Here is an 18,818-nt window from a genome sequence, read left to right on the forward strand (position 1 = left end):
TGTTTAACTATTTATGGTTGTTTCCAGGTAATTTGGGCCAAACTCTTTTGCTTGAAACTGTTCAGGTTATTATACAAATAGATTTATGATCAGAAAAAAAGGGGCCGTAAATAAATTTTTTTTAAAAAAAAGCCAAACTCAGACCGAACCTGAACTGGGCCGAATTGAATTTTCGGCCCGCTCTATTTAAAAACAGTTTTCGGCCCAGTTTTTTGCCCAATTGACTGAAACGGGTCGAACTCGGGTTGGGCCCAAAACTGAGCCGGGCCGACCCGAGCCCAGCCCTAAAATTTACAACCCGTTCCAATTTTTTCGAATAAAAAAAAAAAAACCAAGCTCTTCTTATATTCCGATCTTTGTGTTCAGAAATCAGACCTAAAACCCCAAACAGAAAAACCTTACCACCATCAACAATGGCAGCAACCCACTCCCTCCTCGGCCGTTCACAGGCCCTCCGTCCAAATTCTTCTGGCCACCGTCTGCCGGTTTCCTTTCTCGTTCTCTTTCTCACTTTCGTCGTTGTATATATGTATCTCTCTCTTTTGTCCTCTCTCTGATCTGCGTTACCAGAGCCCGAACTCCGATCCTAACACTTTCAATGTCGTCGACCATATCAATCCGATCCCGTGTAGTTCAATGAACTAGACCCAGAAAGCCAGGTATGGCCCCCTCTACCTTCCTAGTTTCTTAATGTTTTACTTTTTAGAGAAAAAAAGTAGGAAGTTACAACGTACTGTAAAATGTGAAAAGTTATATCTGTAGAAAGTGGGATGAATTTCCTTTTTTTTTTCTGAATTTTTATTTATATTTATATTTTTCTATTTACCATAACACCTCTCATATATTAAAAAGTATTTTAAATAAAACCTATAGTCTAAGAATATTTACGTAAATTCACAGCCACTTTGACTAACAAAGTGGGTTCTCTTACTAATAGTATTTATTGACACATGCAATGCATGTGTTAAACAGTTTTATTTTTATTCTTATTTTTACTTTTTAGAGAAAAAAAGTAGGAAGTTACAACTGTAAAATGTGAGAAGTTATATCTATAGAAAGTGGGATGAATTTCCTTTTTTTTTGTTCTGATCATAAATCTATTTGTATAATAACCTGAACAGTTTCAAGCAAAAGAGTTTGGCCCAAATTACCTGGAAACAACCATAAATAGTTAAACACTAGGCTGAACTTTCAATACAAGATGGTGTGAAGTCTAAAATGTAAAAACCCTGAAACCTAGTTTAATAGTTGATTACAGGAACTTCACAAATCATAAAGGAAAGTTCAACACATCGCAAAGTCCAGAAACAGTTGCAGGTTGGGTCGCTGACCAGAAACCTGCAACCCCGACCTCAATAGCTGCCCAGACGCGTTTGGGAAGCCTCCGGCCTCCGTCTGGCAAGCTCCGTGCCGCCGTCGCTGCCTGGAACAACCTGCTGCGTCGCCGTCCGCACTTTAGCGAAAGTGCGGACGTCCGATGTAGATCGGGCCTGTATATATATATATTATGTAGTGTTTTAAATAATACTTGATTCATGTGATAACGATACTTATGAAGTTATGAGTGATCCACGAATTTCAGTTTCAAGAAGTGTTTTCAAGCTTGGTATAGAACTATAGCTTATGTCCAAATTGGCAATTGACAATTTGCATGTTGAATTTCAGAGTTCAAACATACTGCATAGGCCGAGAAGGAGACTAATGGTTGCATCAAATGTATTCTTGCTTCTGGCTCAGTCAACAGCCTAACGAGGCTCATTCTCGCAAATGCATTATACTTCAAAGGAGATTGGAAGGACAGATTTGATGCATTAGGAACAAAAGAGTATGATTTTCACCTTCTCAATGGGAACTCAGTTAAGGCTCCTTTCATGACGTACAGAGTGGATAACAAGTGGAAGGCGGTATATAAGTGTTTTTGATAGTTTCAAAGTTTTGAAACTCCCTTACAAACAAGGTGAAGATCGTGAGAAGTGTTTCTCCATGTATGTCTTTCTTCCGAATGAAAGAGATGGGTTGCCAGCTTTAGTTGAGAGATTTTCTTCAGAGTGTGGGTTCTTAGATCGGCATCTTCCTCGCAAAACAGTTGAAGTTGGTGCCTTTTTAATGCCAAAGTTTAAGTTTTCAGTTTTGAAGCTTCCACGGTTCTGAAAACTTTAGGATTGGAGTTGCCTTTTGTTCCTGGAGGTTTGACAGAGATGGGTGACGGCCTATATGTTTCCAGCATACAACATGGATCATTCATTGATGTTAATGATGACGGTACAGAAGCTGCTGCTGTTACGGTTGCTCTTCTTCTACTGGGTTCCTCTGGGAGTCAGGTCAGGAGCAGAGGATAAACTTTGTGGCAGATCATCCCATCCTTTTTCTTATTAGAGAAGAAACCACTGGATCGGTGCTGTTCATTGGGCAAGTCCTCAATCCGATCGAAGACTTACTTATTATGTCTCCTAGTCATCTTATGCTATTAGGCTATTTTTATACTCGCCACATTATGCACCTCTTAGAAGAATCAATTATATAGAAAGGACATTATTTTATTTATGCAGTTAATTTGATCAGAGTATCACCCTTAAATTAGATATTAGCTAGGGCCTGTTGAAAAAACACATCAGGTGCAGCTCAATCTTGGAGGCTTGTTTCGCTGTAAAGGCGTAAAAAGTACTTATCTTTGGTCCGAGTTTGAGCTGTACAACTTAATTCTTGTTCTTTTTGTAGTAACTAGTAAGTAATGATTTTCATACTGAAATTTCAATCTCATTACATAATCCTTGTTGTGACGAGACTATCGAATTACCTGCACGTACTAAATTGGCCGGGATAGTCATGGTATTTTACAGGTAGGGACGTTCTCGATGACTCCAACTTCTGAATGTGTTATCTTTGTCCTTGCAGAAGGTCATAGAGTCTACAAAATAAAATACATGAATTAATCTCAGTGATAGAATATGGAGAACCTCGCCATGATCATCCTAAACCTCGGAGGTAAATTCTACAATATGTTAAAGTAAGTAAATATTACATGAGTCCTCAATTGGTGATCCTTATAAAACTTTTTACCGTGTTTCTTATATAAGTTCCTTCACATTAGTAATGGGTGGCTTCAGGGTTGAACTTGGAGAATGCATTAAGAGATGAGAAAATATTCCACCTCCATAAGACCTGGTCATGATCATATTACATACCTGGTTGAGTCTGATGCAAAATATCTTACTGACAATTTATTATCCTTCTCTCCTCGATATATGCTGGCATATTTACAAGTTTGCGCAAACACAAAAACATTGAACTCGAATAAGAAGCTGGGGAAATCAAGTATTGGTCTAGGGGTCCCTCAGCAAGAGGATGGCAATGCAAGGATTAGTGTTTGCGACTGCTGCTTCAGGTGGAGAAGCTACTGAATTTGCAAACATGATACTCGATGGTACGCTACAAGGCTTATATTTGGGAAACTTATAAACATGTTGATTGCCCAAGGTCCAGGAGTCGACGCCTGCAATTTCGTATTGAACCCCCTAAATGGGCAGGGTATTAGTACATCACCTCTCCAAGTCTGAACTAATAAGCTGCATGTATTAGTTATAATAACCTTTAATTGATCTGTGTTATTGACCATAATTTTTTTGAACCTCATACTCTAAATCACATTTTGATTAATTTTTAGGTTAGTGGTACATCAATATTGAGTATAGAATTGCTAGCATGTATGGCAAGAAAAGATAATTAGACTCGATATCTCGACTCAAATCTTACATTTGGTATATGCATACATAAATGTGGCGATGCGTGCATTTTGGGTGAGCTAGTTTCTCTCCAGCATAAGGGGAAAAGCAAAAATAGATGTAACTTTTCTTTAAGATAAAATTAAAGAACCCTAGCATGAGAGCGCCGCTCTCCCTCAGGGCCGGCCTTGAGGGCTGCCATGTGAGGCAGCTATCTCAGGTCACCGGTTCCTGGAGGCCTCTGATCTGTCTTTTTATTGAAAAAGTGACACTAAAGAGAAACATTAGCCCAGCGGTTATGGGCAGCTTTTTTATTGTTTTTTCCACCTAATCAAGGTTCGAAACCCAACTTCAGTTGCTGGGCTAGAATTTTTTTTTTACATTGAACTTTTCTTCATCTTTTATAATCTATTCAAAGTCGCTAGCTTAGAGTTTTCTTTTTTAGTCCAAATATACTACTTATTTAATTAATAGAATAAAGAAATACACATTGAACTTTGTTTTTCTTCTTCTTTGTTTTGTCCAAATACACAATAGAATAAACCAATATGAATAAAGTATTACTAGTTACCCAAAAAAAGTTACTTCAGCACCTTTAATGTCTATTTATACGAGATCATATTCGCCTCAGGCCATACAAATCTCAGGACCGGCCTTGCTCTCCCTACACCCTAGTCTCCTTCACTTGGTTCCCAGTGCCGTCGTCTTTCGTCGGCTTCAACTCCGGTCATCAATGGTGATTGGCGTCAATGCTCCCAGCGACAGCCTTAGCTGGTAAGTGGAAGCTTGCTGGTAGCCTCTAGTTGCTGCATATATCCCAAATCAGGTTCTGTTGGTGGTAGTCTTCCACCAACGGTTTTACATGAGATCTGGCAGGCTGGAATTATTGACGTAGTCATTCAGAGCAATGGTTCTTTGTTTTATGGTCCGCATGGATCATGCTTGGACTATTGATGCAGTGGTTCTTGTGCAGAGGAGCGAGGGTTCAAACACTATTTCCAATGCTTTGCATGGTTTGCTGGCGAGGTCACCTCCTAGAGTCTTGGTGGTGTCAATGATGGAACTCTTAGCGACGGAGGTCGGCTCTTCCTTGCCTTGGCCGTGGGTTTTGGCGATATCCCAAATCATAGATTAAGCAATGTCAATCAGGATTCCTTTGTTTAGTGAAAAAAGGAATAGTTTGCTATCCTAAACACTTTAGAAATAAGATACCATCTATTTATGAAAACCCAAAATGAATCAAACTGAATCACCATTTCGGTCTCTATAAATAGTGTAGTATATCACATCCATCTATCACGTGAAATCTTTTTCCCTTTGTATGTATTTGGTTTAAGCTGTCTACTCATATAAGATGTCGATGGCTCTGGCGGCAAAAGGCGAAGGTCCAGTGATCGATATTGATCTTGGAACAACTTACTCATGTGTTGGTATTTGGCAATATGGGCGCGTTGAGATCATAACCAATGATTAGGGCAACAGAACAACGCCGTCATATGTTGCTTTTACAAACACTAGGCAGTTAATTGGTGATGCCGCTAACAATCAAGTCTCCCTAAACCCCTTAAACATTGTTTTTGGTAAGTTCTTCGTTTCCTATATTAATATAGGATGAGTTTCTAATGAGAACCTTATAATAAGGATCAAGTGAGGACTTTTAAATGAACGGTTGGATGAGTGTTTTAAACTTTAATTGATATATTAAAATTTTAACATGCATGTCATCCAACCATTCATTCAAAATTCTTCACTTGGTTCTTATTATAAGATCCTAAGCTCTCCTTATAAATATAATCAAGGCAGTTACATTAGTGTGATGTTGTATCGTTTTGTCTGTATATTTATTGTTCCTGTTAAAGGAAAAACATATTGTGTGCCTTCGTCAAAGCAACTGACGAAGAGGGAATCAAGGAATCAGTGATTACCATCAATCAGCACAATTATAGATCAATCAGCATTCAATGTATTTAATGTAATTAATATTTCCTTTGTAACTCTATCCCTATATAAAGGGACTATGAAATTAAATGAGTAGACCATTCCAATTATCATTTTACTTTTACACGTTATCAGCACGCTCAGAGCCAATAGCCAAAGAAAAAAATCTTAATTTTTTTAAGTTTTCTTTCTAACGAAAACAAACAAACCCTAGAAGAAAAAATATTTTCTTCTTTTCTGCCGCCCAAAAAAAAAAAAAAAAAAAAATTCCAGATCGGCCCCCCCTCTTCTTCCCCGGCGGCTCTTCCCACCCGACCCCGCTGCAGATCTCTTCTGATCCTGCTGCAGATCCCACCACCACCAAACCCAGATCTCCAGGTCGGCTGATGCGCCTCAGAGTTCCTGTTCGTCGACTTCCCTTTCTCGGACGCCGGGATCCGCTCGTCTCCAGCATCCCGTGCTCACAGACAGAAGCAACCCGCCTTCAAGGTGTTACCGACGTCAGCCTTCATCTTTCCAGATCGGCTACAAGCGGCGCCGTCCGTCATCTGTCCCAGATTGGATTCGTCGCCGTTCCCGGCGTCGTTGCCTTCGTGCATCGTCAGTTCCCGGCATCGCTGCTTTCGTGAGTCTTCAGTTCGTCGGCCCATCAGACCGGTCGATTTTCTGTTGCCCAATTTCCGGCGTCAAGCCCGGCCACCTTCTCCGGTAAATCGCCTCACTTGATCACAGTCTCAACCCGTATCCAGGGTGCGTGACCTACGATAGTGACCCGGCCCAACAACAAGAGAAGAAAAGAAAAGAAAAAGAGAAAATCAGAAAGAAGAAGAGAAGGAGGAAGAAGCGAAAAAAAAAAAAAAAGTAAGCCGGCCCAAAGAAAAGGTCCGGTCCATAGAAAAAAAAAAGAATTCCGGTCCAATAAAAAAAATAAAAAAGCAGACCCTGTAGGCCCGGAAACAAAAAAAAAAAAAAAAAAAAAAGAAGCAACCAAAAAAAAAAAGGGCCCAGAACAAAGAAAAAAAAACAAGAACAAAGCTCATTGCTGAAAAGAAAGACGAAGCACTCCAGTTTTCTCAAGCCCAAAAACATCGCTACGCACGCCTGCATCAACACGCGCGTGTGCTAGGATTGTTTTATTTTCTCGCGATCAAGTATGTTCTCTTTTATTTATTTTCATACTATGACATATTTTCATTATTAGAACTTTTGAGCATGTTTAGTTAGATAATTTTGATCTTTTTAAGCATGTTTTGTTATTTATGTTTTACATAATTATGTTTAAGCATGTTTTAATTATGCTATAGTTTATACTTTATTTTTGAACATGCCATATATATCTTGTTATATATTATTTATGCAATTGTGAGCATGTTTTGTGAATTTTATTTACTCTTATATAATTATTCCTACGCATGTCTTTATATTTTGTTATGGTTTATCTTTTATTTTACACATGATATATTATTGCTATCATTATGTGTAACATATATTTTGGTATATATTTGTGAAATTTGAAGCATGCCATGTAATTTATTTTAAGATATGCTTTGTTTTTTATTATTTATTACGTGCTATAATTATTACTTGTTTAGAATGCTATACAACATATAAACTCCATTTTGCCATGATAATGAAAATTCATGCGCATTATACACACACTTACTGTGATAAAGTATTTTCACATAGCATCGAAAAAATGTGACCATTACGAATCTTGGTCTTGAAATCTAATTCATATATTTGGAAAATAATTTACGTGGATGTCTTTATGACTGCGTAATTTATATCTTCTCTCTTGTTTTATGTAGATGGCTGATCCAACTCGACCTGAGTTTGACATCTTGGACTCAGAAGGACTTGAGTACCATCGTTGGGTTTCCGATATGGAAACTGCCTTTGTGGCAAAAGACTACACTGCCACCATTACTGATCCCAAAGATGATGAACTATCTAATAAGGTGAAAGCAGATGCCTTAATTTTTCTGAGGCGACATATTGATCCTAGCCTACGCTGGGAGTACCTTCAGTTGAAGACACCCAAAACACTGTGGGATGCCCTTAAGGGACGTTTTGGGAACATTCATGACACCTTGCTCCCAAAACTGACCGTTCAGTGGAATAAAATCCGCTTGCTTGACTACAAAAGGGTCAATGACTTCAACAAGGACATGTTGCGCCTAAAAGCACGTCTAAATTTCTGTGGAAAGGAACTCACAGAAGATGATATGATCCAGAAGACTCTTTCCACTTTTCCTACTTCAGCAATTATACTAGCAAACCAGTATAGGCTGGAGTATGATAACAAAAGAATCACAACCTTCAACAAGCTGATCAACCTACTGCAAGTGGCTGAGAGGCATAATGAGGTTCTTCTGAACAACAATGCCAGGCCTGTTGGGACAAAGAAAATTCCTGAAGCTAATTATGGCAAAGTGAAAGGTGGATAGAACCCCAATGCAAAGGGGGTTGGACGTGCTGATCCCTACCCACGTGACAATAATGCACCACGTGGCAAGGGACATGGGGGTCGTGATATGGGTCGTGGAGGCCCTCCCAATGTATGGCGCAGAGATGGTGGCGCTAGTGGTCATGGAAACAAGGTGCAAAGGGCACCTAAGAACCCTTCAGTCAAACAGAATAGAGTTGGCAATGAACCATGCTATAGGTGTGGAGTCATTGGGCATTGGTACAAGAACTGCCAAGCAAGCAACAGAGTACCAGCCAATTACAAGAGATATAGGAAGTCTAAAGAACAAGAGGCTCACTATATGGAAGAAGTAGGCCGTAGGCCATGACCCAGACGTCAACCTCACAATTGCAGAATTTAATGGCAACAAGGAACTTGCTCAGTCAACCGATGCCCCAGATTTTGACTGATCTGCTTTATTTACTTTATTTTCCAAAAACAGTTGTGAAGGCATAATGCTTCATTCTTAATTAGACTATTACTTGGTCTTAAAGTTTATTTTAATAATGGTTTGATGAATTAGAACAAGACCTTGATTTGATTATCGTTGGCTTATTAATAAATTTCGAATTTTATTCTGAAGTACTGAATTTATTCAAATTTATTTTCTATACACATATTTACATGGTTCGAAATTGCAATATAAAGATGTAAAGCAATACATCTAGAGAAAAAATTATTATTAGAATGAAAAGATTATCATTCTACTAAAATAGCATTACTCTAAAGAATCTAAGATATATATTTAAAGTCAAAAACGCTCTGTATGCACCAAGAGCTAATCGAACCTTGTTAATGTTTCAAAGCAATTTGTGCCAACGGTTATCATGTAAAAACACACCGTGAGAATGGAACTGAATACCTTGATATTATATCTAATGACTGTGGAAGGAAACACATCTTAGAGAAACTTTTGAGTCAATTTAGTGGACTGTATCTCACTACGATTCGGATCATTGAATCCTATACTGTCACCAACAATGAAATGTGGGACACTGCCTCATACAGGCTTTTTGCATGACCGCCTATGGCACCAAGGTCGTGACATGATGATCCGTATTTTTCAAGAACTCACACGGACATCCCTTCTTTCGAGTGAAAAATGGGAGAAAAATCCGCCACACTGCAAGGTGTCGGTTCTAGTATTGCTCAAATGCAGTCATTGACTTCTTAAGTACTAGAAGCACTACCTCCCTCCCATTATGCCACATTGACTATTTCAAAGGCACATCACTCGTTTTACAAAGTCTGCTCTTTAGCAAAAACAGGATCGAGACCTTCCTATGCTAAAGATACAAAACAAAACATTCCATTCTTACAAAGGATACAAAGAAATGTCTGTGGACCTATCCATCCAGAATGCGGACCATTCAAGTACTTTATGGTTCTGGTGGATGCTTCGACAATCTGGTCACATGTCGTTTTATTGTCCACAAGAAATGCTGCAACACTCCTAGCCCAGATTATACGTTTAAGGGCTCACCACCCTGATCACCTTATCAAGTCTATAAGGCTTGATAACGCTAGAGTTTACATCAAAAGCATTTGATGATTATTGCATGTCTATCGAGATTGATGTAGAGCATCCTATACCCCATGTACAGACACAAAATGGTCTCGCAGAAACCACCATCGAAAGGCTACAGATGGTGGCTAGGGCATTGGTTATGCGCCCCAACCTGCCTATATTTGCCTGGGGTTATGCAATATTGCACGCAGCTTTACTTATTCGTTTAAGACCCACAGCTAGCCAACCATTTTCTGCGTACCAGTTGGTAACTGGATATGAGCCTGACACCTCACACTTACGCATATTTGGTTGAGCAGTATATGTGCCTATTGCGCCCCCACAGCGCACCACAATGGGTCCTCAGAGACGATTAAGTATTTATGTTGGATACAAATCCCCAACAATTATCTGCTATTTGGAATCCTTGACAGGCGATCTCTCTACCGCTAGATTTGCGGATTGTCACTTTGATGAGACAGTCTTCCCGTCGTTAGGGGGAGATAGGAAAAAGGATTTTCCAAGGGAACGACAGGAATTGTCGTGGTTTGTCCCCACTCTGTCTCATTTTGATCCCCGCACTTCACAAAGTGAAAGTGAAGTGAAAAGAATAATCGATCTTCAGAACGTAGCAGATTCGATGCCTGATGCGTTTACTGATATCGTAAAAGTGACGAGATCATATATACCAGCTGAAAATATGCCTGCAAGGTTAGAAGTCCCCAACAAGGGGCACGGTGCCGCAGATAGAGGCACTGCAACCGCACTTAGTGGAGGTGTGGTTGAGGCCGTGGCTCCCCAAGGAAGAGGGGGAGGCCACTTGGTTCGATTGACACTCACCCAAGGAAGAAGAGGGTGAGTAAGGCACAAACCAATCATCAATGTATAGAATCCCTCTCATGAGATTGTCTCTGATTATAGTTATGTCCATGAATCAATACTGGAGGACGCTTCGATGTTTGAAATGATTCCAGAGAACAAAGAAATCTCAAAGGATTACGAGAGTACGTATGAGTTGATAGAAAGATCTTCCATACACATTGATGATATATACTGTTGCTCAAGGAATCATAGAGCACGATGATATCGAACCCCGCTCTGTTGAAAAAAGTCAACAAAGAGCATATTGGCCTAAATGGAAAGAATAAATCCAGGTAGAATTAGATTCTCTGACAAAGAGACAGGTATTTGGTCAGGTAGTGCTAACCCCACCAAGTGTAAAGCCTGTAGGACATAAATGAGTCTTTGTCAGAAAGCGTAATGAGAAGAATGAAGTCCTGAGGTGGCTCGCCTTGTGGCGCAAGGTTTCTCACAATGCCCTGGAACTGACTACAAGGAGACATACTCTCCCGTAATGGACGTTATAACGTTCCGCTACTTAGTTAGCTTAGTAATTTCCGAAGGACTGGAAATGCAGCTTATGGATGTGGTTACTACATATCTCTATGGTGATCTAGATTCAGAGATATATATATGAAAAGTGCCTAATGGCCTTACATTACCCAAGTCAAGTGACTCTAAACCACAGAGTGTGTTTGCAATTAAGTTGAAACACTCACTTTACGGATTGAAACAATCCAGACGGATGTGGTATACCCGCCTAAGTGACTACTTGATTGGGAAGGGATATAAGAACGATGAATTATGCCCCTGCGTATTCATAAAGAAAACAAGTTCCGGATTTGCAAATTGTAGTAGAATATGTCATAATTGGTACTCTTGATGAAATAAGAGAAACCGCGAGCTACTTGAAATCCGAATTTGAGATGAAGGATCTTGGGAAAACTCAATTCTATCTAGGTCTTGAACTAGAACACCGAGTTTGTGGAATATTAATCCACCAGTCTGCATATGTCCAAAGGTCAGGCGATATAACATGGACAAAGCACATCCTGCTAGCACTCCCATGATCGGTCGAAGTTTGGATGCAAGGAAAGATCCATTTTGTCCAAAGGAAGATGACGAACAAGTGTTGGGAGCTGAAATTCCCTATCTAAGTGCAATAGGCGCATCATTGTACTTAGTCCAATTCACTCGACCAGACATTGCATTCTCAGTGAACTTGTTAGCTAGATTTAGCTCAGCGCCAACGCAGCGTCACTGGAATGGTATCAAGAACATTTTCGATACCTAAAAGGAACCATTGACTTGGGACTGTTCTGTCCCTACAGAGAGACAAGAGGGACCACAGATAGAACTGCAATCCCTAAAGGAAATGTTGATGGCGAAAACGTCACTCATTATACTAAAACGTCAAATGACGTTTTGAATTGTTTTGCTGATATTGGATACGTATCTGACCCACATATCGTTCCCAAACTGGTTATGTATTTACCAATGGGAACACGGCGATATCTTGGAGATCAACCAAGCAAACCTTTGTGGCTACCTCCTCGAACCACTCAGAGATCATTGTTCTACATGAGGCGGTTCTTGAGTGTGTATGGTTAAGAACTATCATTGCACATATTCGAGGGACTAGTGGTTTGAGTTATACCACTGAAGAGCCTACTTGCATTTACGAACACAATGCAGCTTGCATCGAACAGATGAAGCTAGGTTATATTAAGGGTGATAACACAAAACACATATCGCCAAAGTTGTCCTACAATCAGCAACAACAGACTCTCCTCAAGATTCAAATGAATCAAGTAAGGTCTGAGGAGAATGTGGCAGATTTGTTCACCAAATCATTGCCTAAGGACACATTTGAGAAACATGTGAAAAGCATAGGAATGCGAAGACTTTCCAAGCTCCCTAGATTAATGTAAGTATCAGGGGGAGGTGTAGACGTTAGAGGGAGTCTAACACACACATGTCATACTCAAATGTAAAAGGTGCGTTGTGCTCTTTTCCTTCGACCAAGGTGTATTTTTGTCCCATAGGGTTTTTATTGTTACTTGGCAAGGTTTTTAGTGAGGCAACAACTCATGCACCATTTCGTCTTTGACTTGGCACAAGGGGGAGTGTTAAAGGAAAAACATATTGTGTGCCTTCGTCAAAGCAACTGACGGAGAGGGAATCAAGGAATCAGTGATTACCATCAATCAGCACAATTATAGATCAATCAGCATTCAATGTATTTAATGTAATTAATATTTCCTTTGTAACTCTATCCCTATATAAAGGGACTATGAAATTAAATGAGTAGACCATTCCAATTATCATTTTACTTTTACAGTTCCTCAGATTTGTTACTTTTATTAACATTTTATGACTTTGCATGCTTGCATTGTTATATATAGATGCCAAGCGGTTGATTGGAAGAAGATTTAGTGATGTAAATGTCAAAAATGACATGCAATTATGGCCTTTCAAGGTTCGTGGAGTCGGGGACAAACCCATGATTATGATCAATTATAAGAATGAAAAAAAAAAAAAAAAACAGTTTGCCGCTGAGGAGATATCCGCAATAGTTTCCCACATACAACATGAATCATTCGTTGATGTTAATGAGGACGGTACAGAAGCTGCTGCTGTCACAGTTGCTCATCAAAGGGGTTTCACTACTTTCGCTTGGAGTCAGGAGAAGAGGGTAGAAGTTGTGGTAGATCATCCCTTCCTTTTTCTTATCAGAGAAGAAACAACTGGATTAGTGCTGTTCATTGGACATATCCTCAATCCGATTGCAGACTCATAAATGAAATCTCCTAGACCTTTTATGCCAATTAGGATGTTATTATACTGGACAGATTCAACAGAATGCATGTCTACACCTTTGAGATCTTATGGTGTCAAAATACTGTTATATCGTAAAGCATTACAAAGTACCATTTTGTTATTTCTCCAGCTTTCTCTTGTTCTTTGAAGTAAGCCATCCTGGTTAATTGATAATGTCCTTAATCCTTTTTCTCTGTTTTTTAATGGATTTGATTTTATATTGGGTTTTTAATTTTATAATTTTATTGTTTATAGTAGAACCAAGGTTGGCGAACCTCTACGCTATCAAACGAATGTAAGTCTCAAAAAAATGCTCTGCCCTAGCCGTCGCTTGCTAGGCTTCCAATGGCGCTCCCTTGCGCCAACCGTACAACTAAGTGGCTATGCCTTTTCGCCTAGAGAGGGGAAGAAGGTACGCTGCCCAAATGGCATCGAGAACCGGCCTATACAGGCGGAGCCCGTGCGCTGATCTCCAAAGAACGCAACTACTTTGCGTCTGATAACAGTTATTGTGCAATACAAAGGGGGGGACTGTAGATTTGTACTCCGACTTGGTGAAAGCTCGAGCGATTACTTGCAGCGATGGGCTCTCCCGGTGTTGGGAGGTGTCGATGGGTGGTACAGCTTTCCATTACATGCTTGCGGTGATGGGCTGCCCTGCTGATCGGGGTCGGATCCGACCACGCAGAGGACGGTTGAAAGAGCCTGACAACGGGCATGCAGGGTTGAAGGAGATTGGCTTTTGTTGGTTGGTGGATGAGACAAAGGATCGGTTCAGTTCCAGGAACAAGGTGGCGGCGATTTGGCTTTCAGACGCAGTGACGGGCCGACTCCAACTTGCAAGAGCGATGCAATTCGCCTTCCGTACTAGAGCATTCGGATTCCTGCAGCCCCGATTTGCCGGCGCGGCGTGGCACACAGGTGACGGTGGCGACACCAAACTGGGTTGGGTGCCTAGCTTGGGTGGGACGCCGAGGCCCATGTTGAGTTGGGGGTCTGATTCTGTTTGGGCCAAAGCAGTCCAAAATTGGTTTTGGGCTCAAGTCTGGACCAGGAAATGGTTAAGGTATTAGATGTGGGCTCCACTAGTGGATCTGGGTTGGAGTTGGGCTCTCTTGTGGGCCAAATTGATGAGTTCCAATCTCCTAGGGTTCCGCATTTGGGATCCCGGAGATCTTGATCCAACAAAATATGTTTCCCTTGACATAAGTGGTACTATTGAATCTTCTGGAGTAGTACTGAGAGAGGATTCAAACTATTCAGTAATGGCGGAGTATGAAATGTCGAATGAGTGGACCTATCTCTATGTACCACAGTGGGTACTACTACATCTTCTTATTCTGTCTGTAGATGGTAGCGGAAGGGTATGTAATGGCCGCTCTGGCTTTAGGCTAATTCCAATTTCTCGAAATGTAACAACACCCCACAATTGTCATCTGGATGTGTTACAATTTTATTGTAAGCTAACTCTATTGAGTTTCTATCTATAAAGTTATTCCCTTGATTCAAAAAAAAAAGGTTGGCCAAATATATTCCAGTTACGCAGTTATGTTGATCAATAATTTACTTTGTTCGATCATGAGTATTTCCCTTAATTTAGGACTTATCCAAACAATAGTGCTGCAGTTTCCTCCCACATTGGGTGGCCATTGCTCACTAACTAGGTCCAAATAACAATTTCGGCCAGCAGCTAGTGATGTAGGACGAGATTTTAGCCAATTTCAACAAAAAATCTCGAAAAGAAAGAAGCGTCTTCACATTAAGAAAAATAATTTGAATATTGAAAATTGGTATTCAAATAGGTTTCTTAATGATGGAATCAATCATAAATTACTCTTTTGGATATATCAGGATTTTCGAGCAAAATCTTGATTGGGATTCCAATCGTAATATTCTTTAGTATCTAGATTTTTATTTAATCAGGTTTAATTAGGTTTCCTAGTTTTAGTCTACAATAAATTATTCTTTATGTTTTCTAGTTGCATTAGGTTTATGTTATGTGTCCTATATAAGGCACCTCTTAGATTGTAATTTTCATTCAAGTTATCAATAAAAATCCAAATATTAGAGAAGTTTCTCTATCTTTCTTACGGCTGTGCCCGTAATTGCTAGTGGATTCTAGCTCATCTCATATAGTTTTCGACGCTTGACGGAGCCTCTTACTATCGCGTTCACGCTTCCCGCATCATTTGGTATCAGAGCGGACATCGCCCGCTTCTTAGCAGACGACGATCCAAGGGAGAAGTTCACTACTACCAACCTCAACGACGCTGGTCGTAGAGTATCTATCAAAGAAAGTTTCGTTGAAGAGGAACATGCCAAGGGATTCGCCCCAGGATAACCTCATCATTCCAAAAAAAAAAAGAGAGAAAAAAAGAAGAAACATGGAACATTGGATATTCACAACACCAGATTACGACGACTTCCGAACTACATGTATCATCAAAGACAAGGTATGCTCTGTAATAATTGACAGTGGTCTACGAGAGAAGTTTGTAGCAAACAAAGTTGTGGATTATTTTCAATTACCGACAGTGAAGCTGAGTGATCCATACTGGATTCCATTTGGAGAGGATGAATATGCGCAAGTAACAGAGGTTTGTAAAGTTCCTGTCTCTATGGGAAAATTTTATAAAGAAGATATTACTTGTTATGTGATTGATATGGACGACACTGATGTGCTTTTTGGAAGACCATGGCATGAAAGCGTCAAAGGTGGTTATTGCAAGGACAACACATATTTATTCAGGTGGGATGCGCACAAAATTAAAATCAAGCCTAGGAGGAAGAACATCAAGAATGATCATCCTGAGATGTGTGAAAAGAAACATGAAGAAGCCACTTTGAAGATTGAAGAGAAACTTATTAAAGACAAGGAAGCTGATTCATTCATCACATCGATATCTATGTCATGCGTGCTTAATAGTGTTCAAGACCAACCAAAGAGAAGTCAATGGACATTCCTTTTCAAGTGGAGGAGCTTAAGTTTCAAGATGCTTATTCTAAACTTATCTCCAGTATTGGATTCATGGTGATACCTTTTAATTTCGAGAATATTGAAGTTGATGGCTTATCATGTTTTATTCCTACTAATGATCGAGCTGCATACAACTCGAGGTCGAGTTCTTTTCAAGTGGAGGAGACTGATGTAAGACGAGATTTTAGCCAATTTCAACAAAAAATCTCAAAAAGAAAGAAGCGTCTTCACATTAAGAAGAATTTGAATATTGAAAATTGGTATTCAAATAGGCTTCTTAATGATGGAATCAATCATAAATTACTCTTTTGGATATATCAAGATTTTCGAGCAAAATCTTGATTGAGATTCCAATCATAATATTCTTTAGTATTTAGGATTTTATTTCTGATTTTTATTTAATCAGGTTTAATTAGGTTTCCTAGTTTTAGTCTACAATAAATTGTTCTTTATGTTTTCTAGTTGCATTAGGTTTATGCTATTGTCCTATATAAGACACCTCTTAGATTGTAATTTTCATTCAAGTTATCAATAAAAATCCAAATATTAGAGAAGTTTCTCTATCTTTCTTACGGCTGTGCTCGTAATTGCTAGTGGATTCTAGCTCATCTCATATGGTTTTCGACGCTTGACGGAGCATTTTACTATCGCGTTCACACTTCCCGCATCGGCTAGCTGGGTCTTTCTTGAGGAATTGATTTGCAGTATTTTATTTAGGGATAAATTTCAGTTTAGTATCCTATGGTTTGGGGGTAACATCATATCAGTCCCTGCTCTTTCAATTTGATCAGCAACATCCCTGTGCTTTTAATTTCAATCAGCCGTACCCAAATTTTACTGTTCCGTCCAATTTGAACGTTAACTTTGACTGGATTGACAAAGTAAAATTTGGATGGAACAGTAAAATTTGGGCACGGCTGATTGAAATTGAAAGTACAGGGGTGTTGCTGATCAAATTGAAAGAGCATGGATTGACATGATGTTATCCCCAAACCACAGGATACTAAACTGAAATTAATCCTTTATTTAGTTTAGTTTCTTTCAGTACCTCTTGGCCAGAAGATGCTTCTTATAATTTGTTGTTTTGGTTGAGTGTCAAGTACCTCCCAGATTATTTTTGTGACGGTCAATTTGGGACATGAGCTATATGTCATAAAGAATCTTAAAGGTAAGTTTTTTCGATAAAGAATCTTAAAGGTAAGTTGATAACAAGATCTCATGATTGTCATCTAAACCCAATATTTGGATCTCAGACCAAATCTGCCCATCAAAAAGTGGGATCCCCTAACTCTGTCAGAATTGAATGCTCGATCTTGGCATGACATAGTTGAAGATGGAGAGTTGGAGACCCCTTAATTGGAGAGCGCTCCTCCACTTTCTTGCAGAATTTTGAGAAACCTCTCTTTGTCCCGAGCTGAAATGGAGGTTGCCTTCCCTTGTGCTTGACATGAGAAGGGTAATGACGTTTTCAATGATGAGAAGTTTCATGATTTTCTCTAAATGGAAGAAAAAAAACAAATGAGGAAAAAAGTAAATTCTCCTCAAGTTACTATGCGTGTCAAGCGATTCAAATTTGCTCTCCATAAAACTAATTGCAATGATATCACCATCTTATTAAAATATGACACGTTGTGTAGAAATTAACTATAGTTACCATTATCTTTAAAGAAAAAAAAACCATGGGTATCATTAATTGTTGGTTCTCCTAGTCCTTGCTAGGGCTGGCCGTGGTACGGTTGCCGACGTTTTTGACATCAGCCGAATATCGACCGAAACTCTTCGGTTTCGCCAAATGTGTTGCCGTAGCCGTGCCGGAGCTTTCGGTTACCGCTTTCAACGGTTGGTTTTGGCCGGTATTTGAAAATTTCGATCGTCGGAATTTGGAGAACTGCTGAGATAAAATCCGGCGAAGGAGATGAGGATTGCAATATGAAGAGGAAGAAGAAACAGAAAGAAGGAAGAGTACAGAGGTGGAAGAATAGAGAAAAGAAGAAAAATGATGAGAAAATAGAGGAAGAAGAACAAGAATATGAGAAGAACAAAAGTCAGAAATGAGAGAGAGAGAGAGAGAGAGAGAGAGTGAGTGCAGAAAGAGAAAAAACAGAGGAGGAAGAGACTGAGAAAGAATGAAGAAGAGAGAGAATCATTCAATCATACTTGTCTCGAAGTAGAAGACAAGAAAGAGTTTTTAATTTTCTGTTTTCTGTTTTCTGATTCAAGTATATTTGTTTATTTATGCACAACCATTAACAAGCAAGCTGGTGGCCTAGTGGTAAGTGGCTCGAGTTTGTAGCAAGAGTGGCCAAGGTTCGTTCCTTGGCAGGCGCAAGAGGGTAGTGTTTTTTGGAATTAAACCCAGAAATGTCTATCTCGGCTGGTTCGGTATCACCGAACCTATGCAATTGGTTGTACCACTACCGAGCCGAAAACGTTGCTCCGGTGCGGTACGGGCTCCGGCTACCACTTCCTTCGGCGCCGATGGAGGCTTTTCGGCAGGTCCGGCATTTTCAGCCACCCCTAGTTCCTTACCATTCATTTCCCATTATC

The 18,818-nt window shown here is 39.7% G+C and overlaps 1 pseudogene; it reads left to right on the forward strand.

Moving 5' to 3' along the window:
- Positions 1 to 413: 413 nt before the first annotated feature.
- LOC112177696 lies at positions 414 to 13,274 on the forward strand (annotated as a pseudogene).
- The last annotated feature ends 5,544 nt before the right edge of the window (positions 13,275 to 18,818 follow it).

Source organism: Rosa chinensis, chromosome 7 (genome assembly GCF_002994745.2).
Source record: "Rosa chinensis cultivar Old Blush chromosome 7, RchiOBHm-V2, whole genome shotgun sequence".
Taxonomy (NCBI): Eukaryota; Viridiplantae; Streptophyta; class Magnoliopsida; order Rosales; family Rosaceae; genus Rosa; species Rosa chinensis.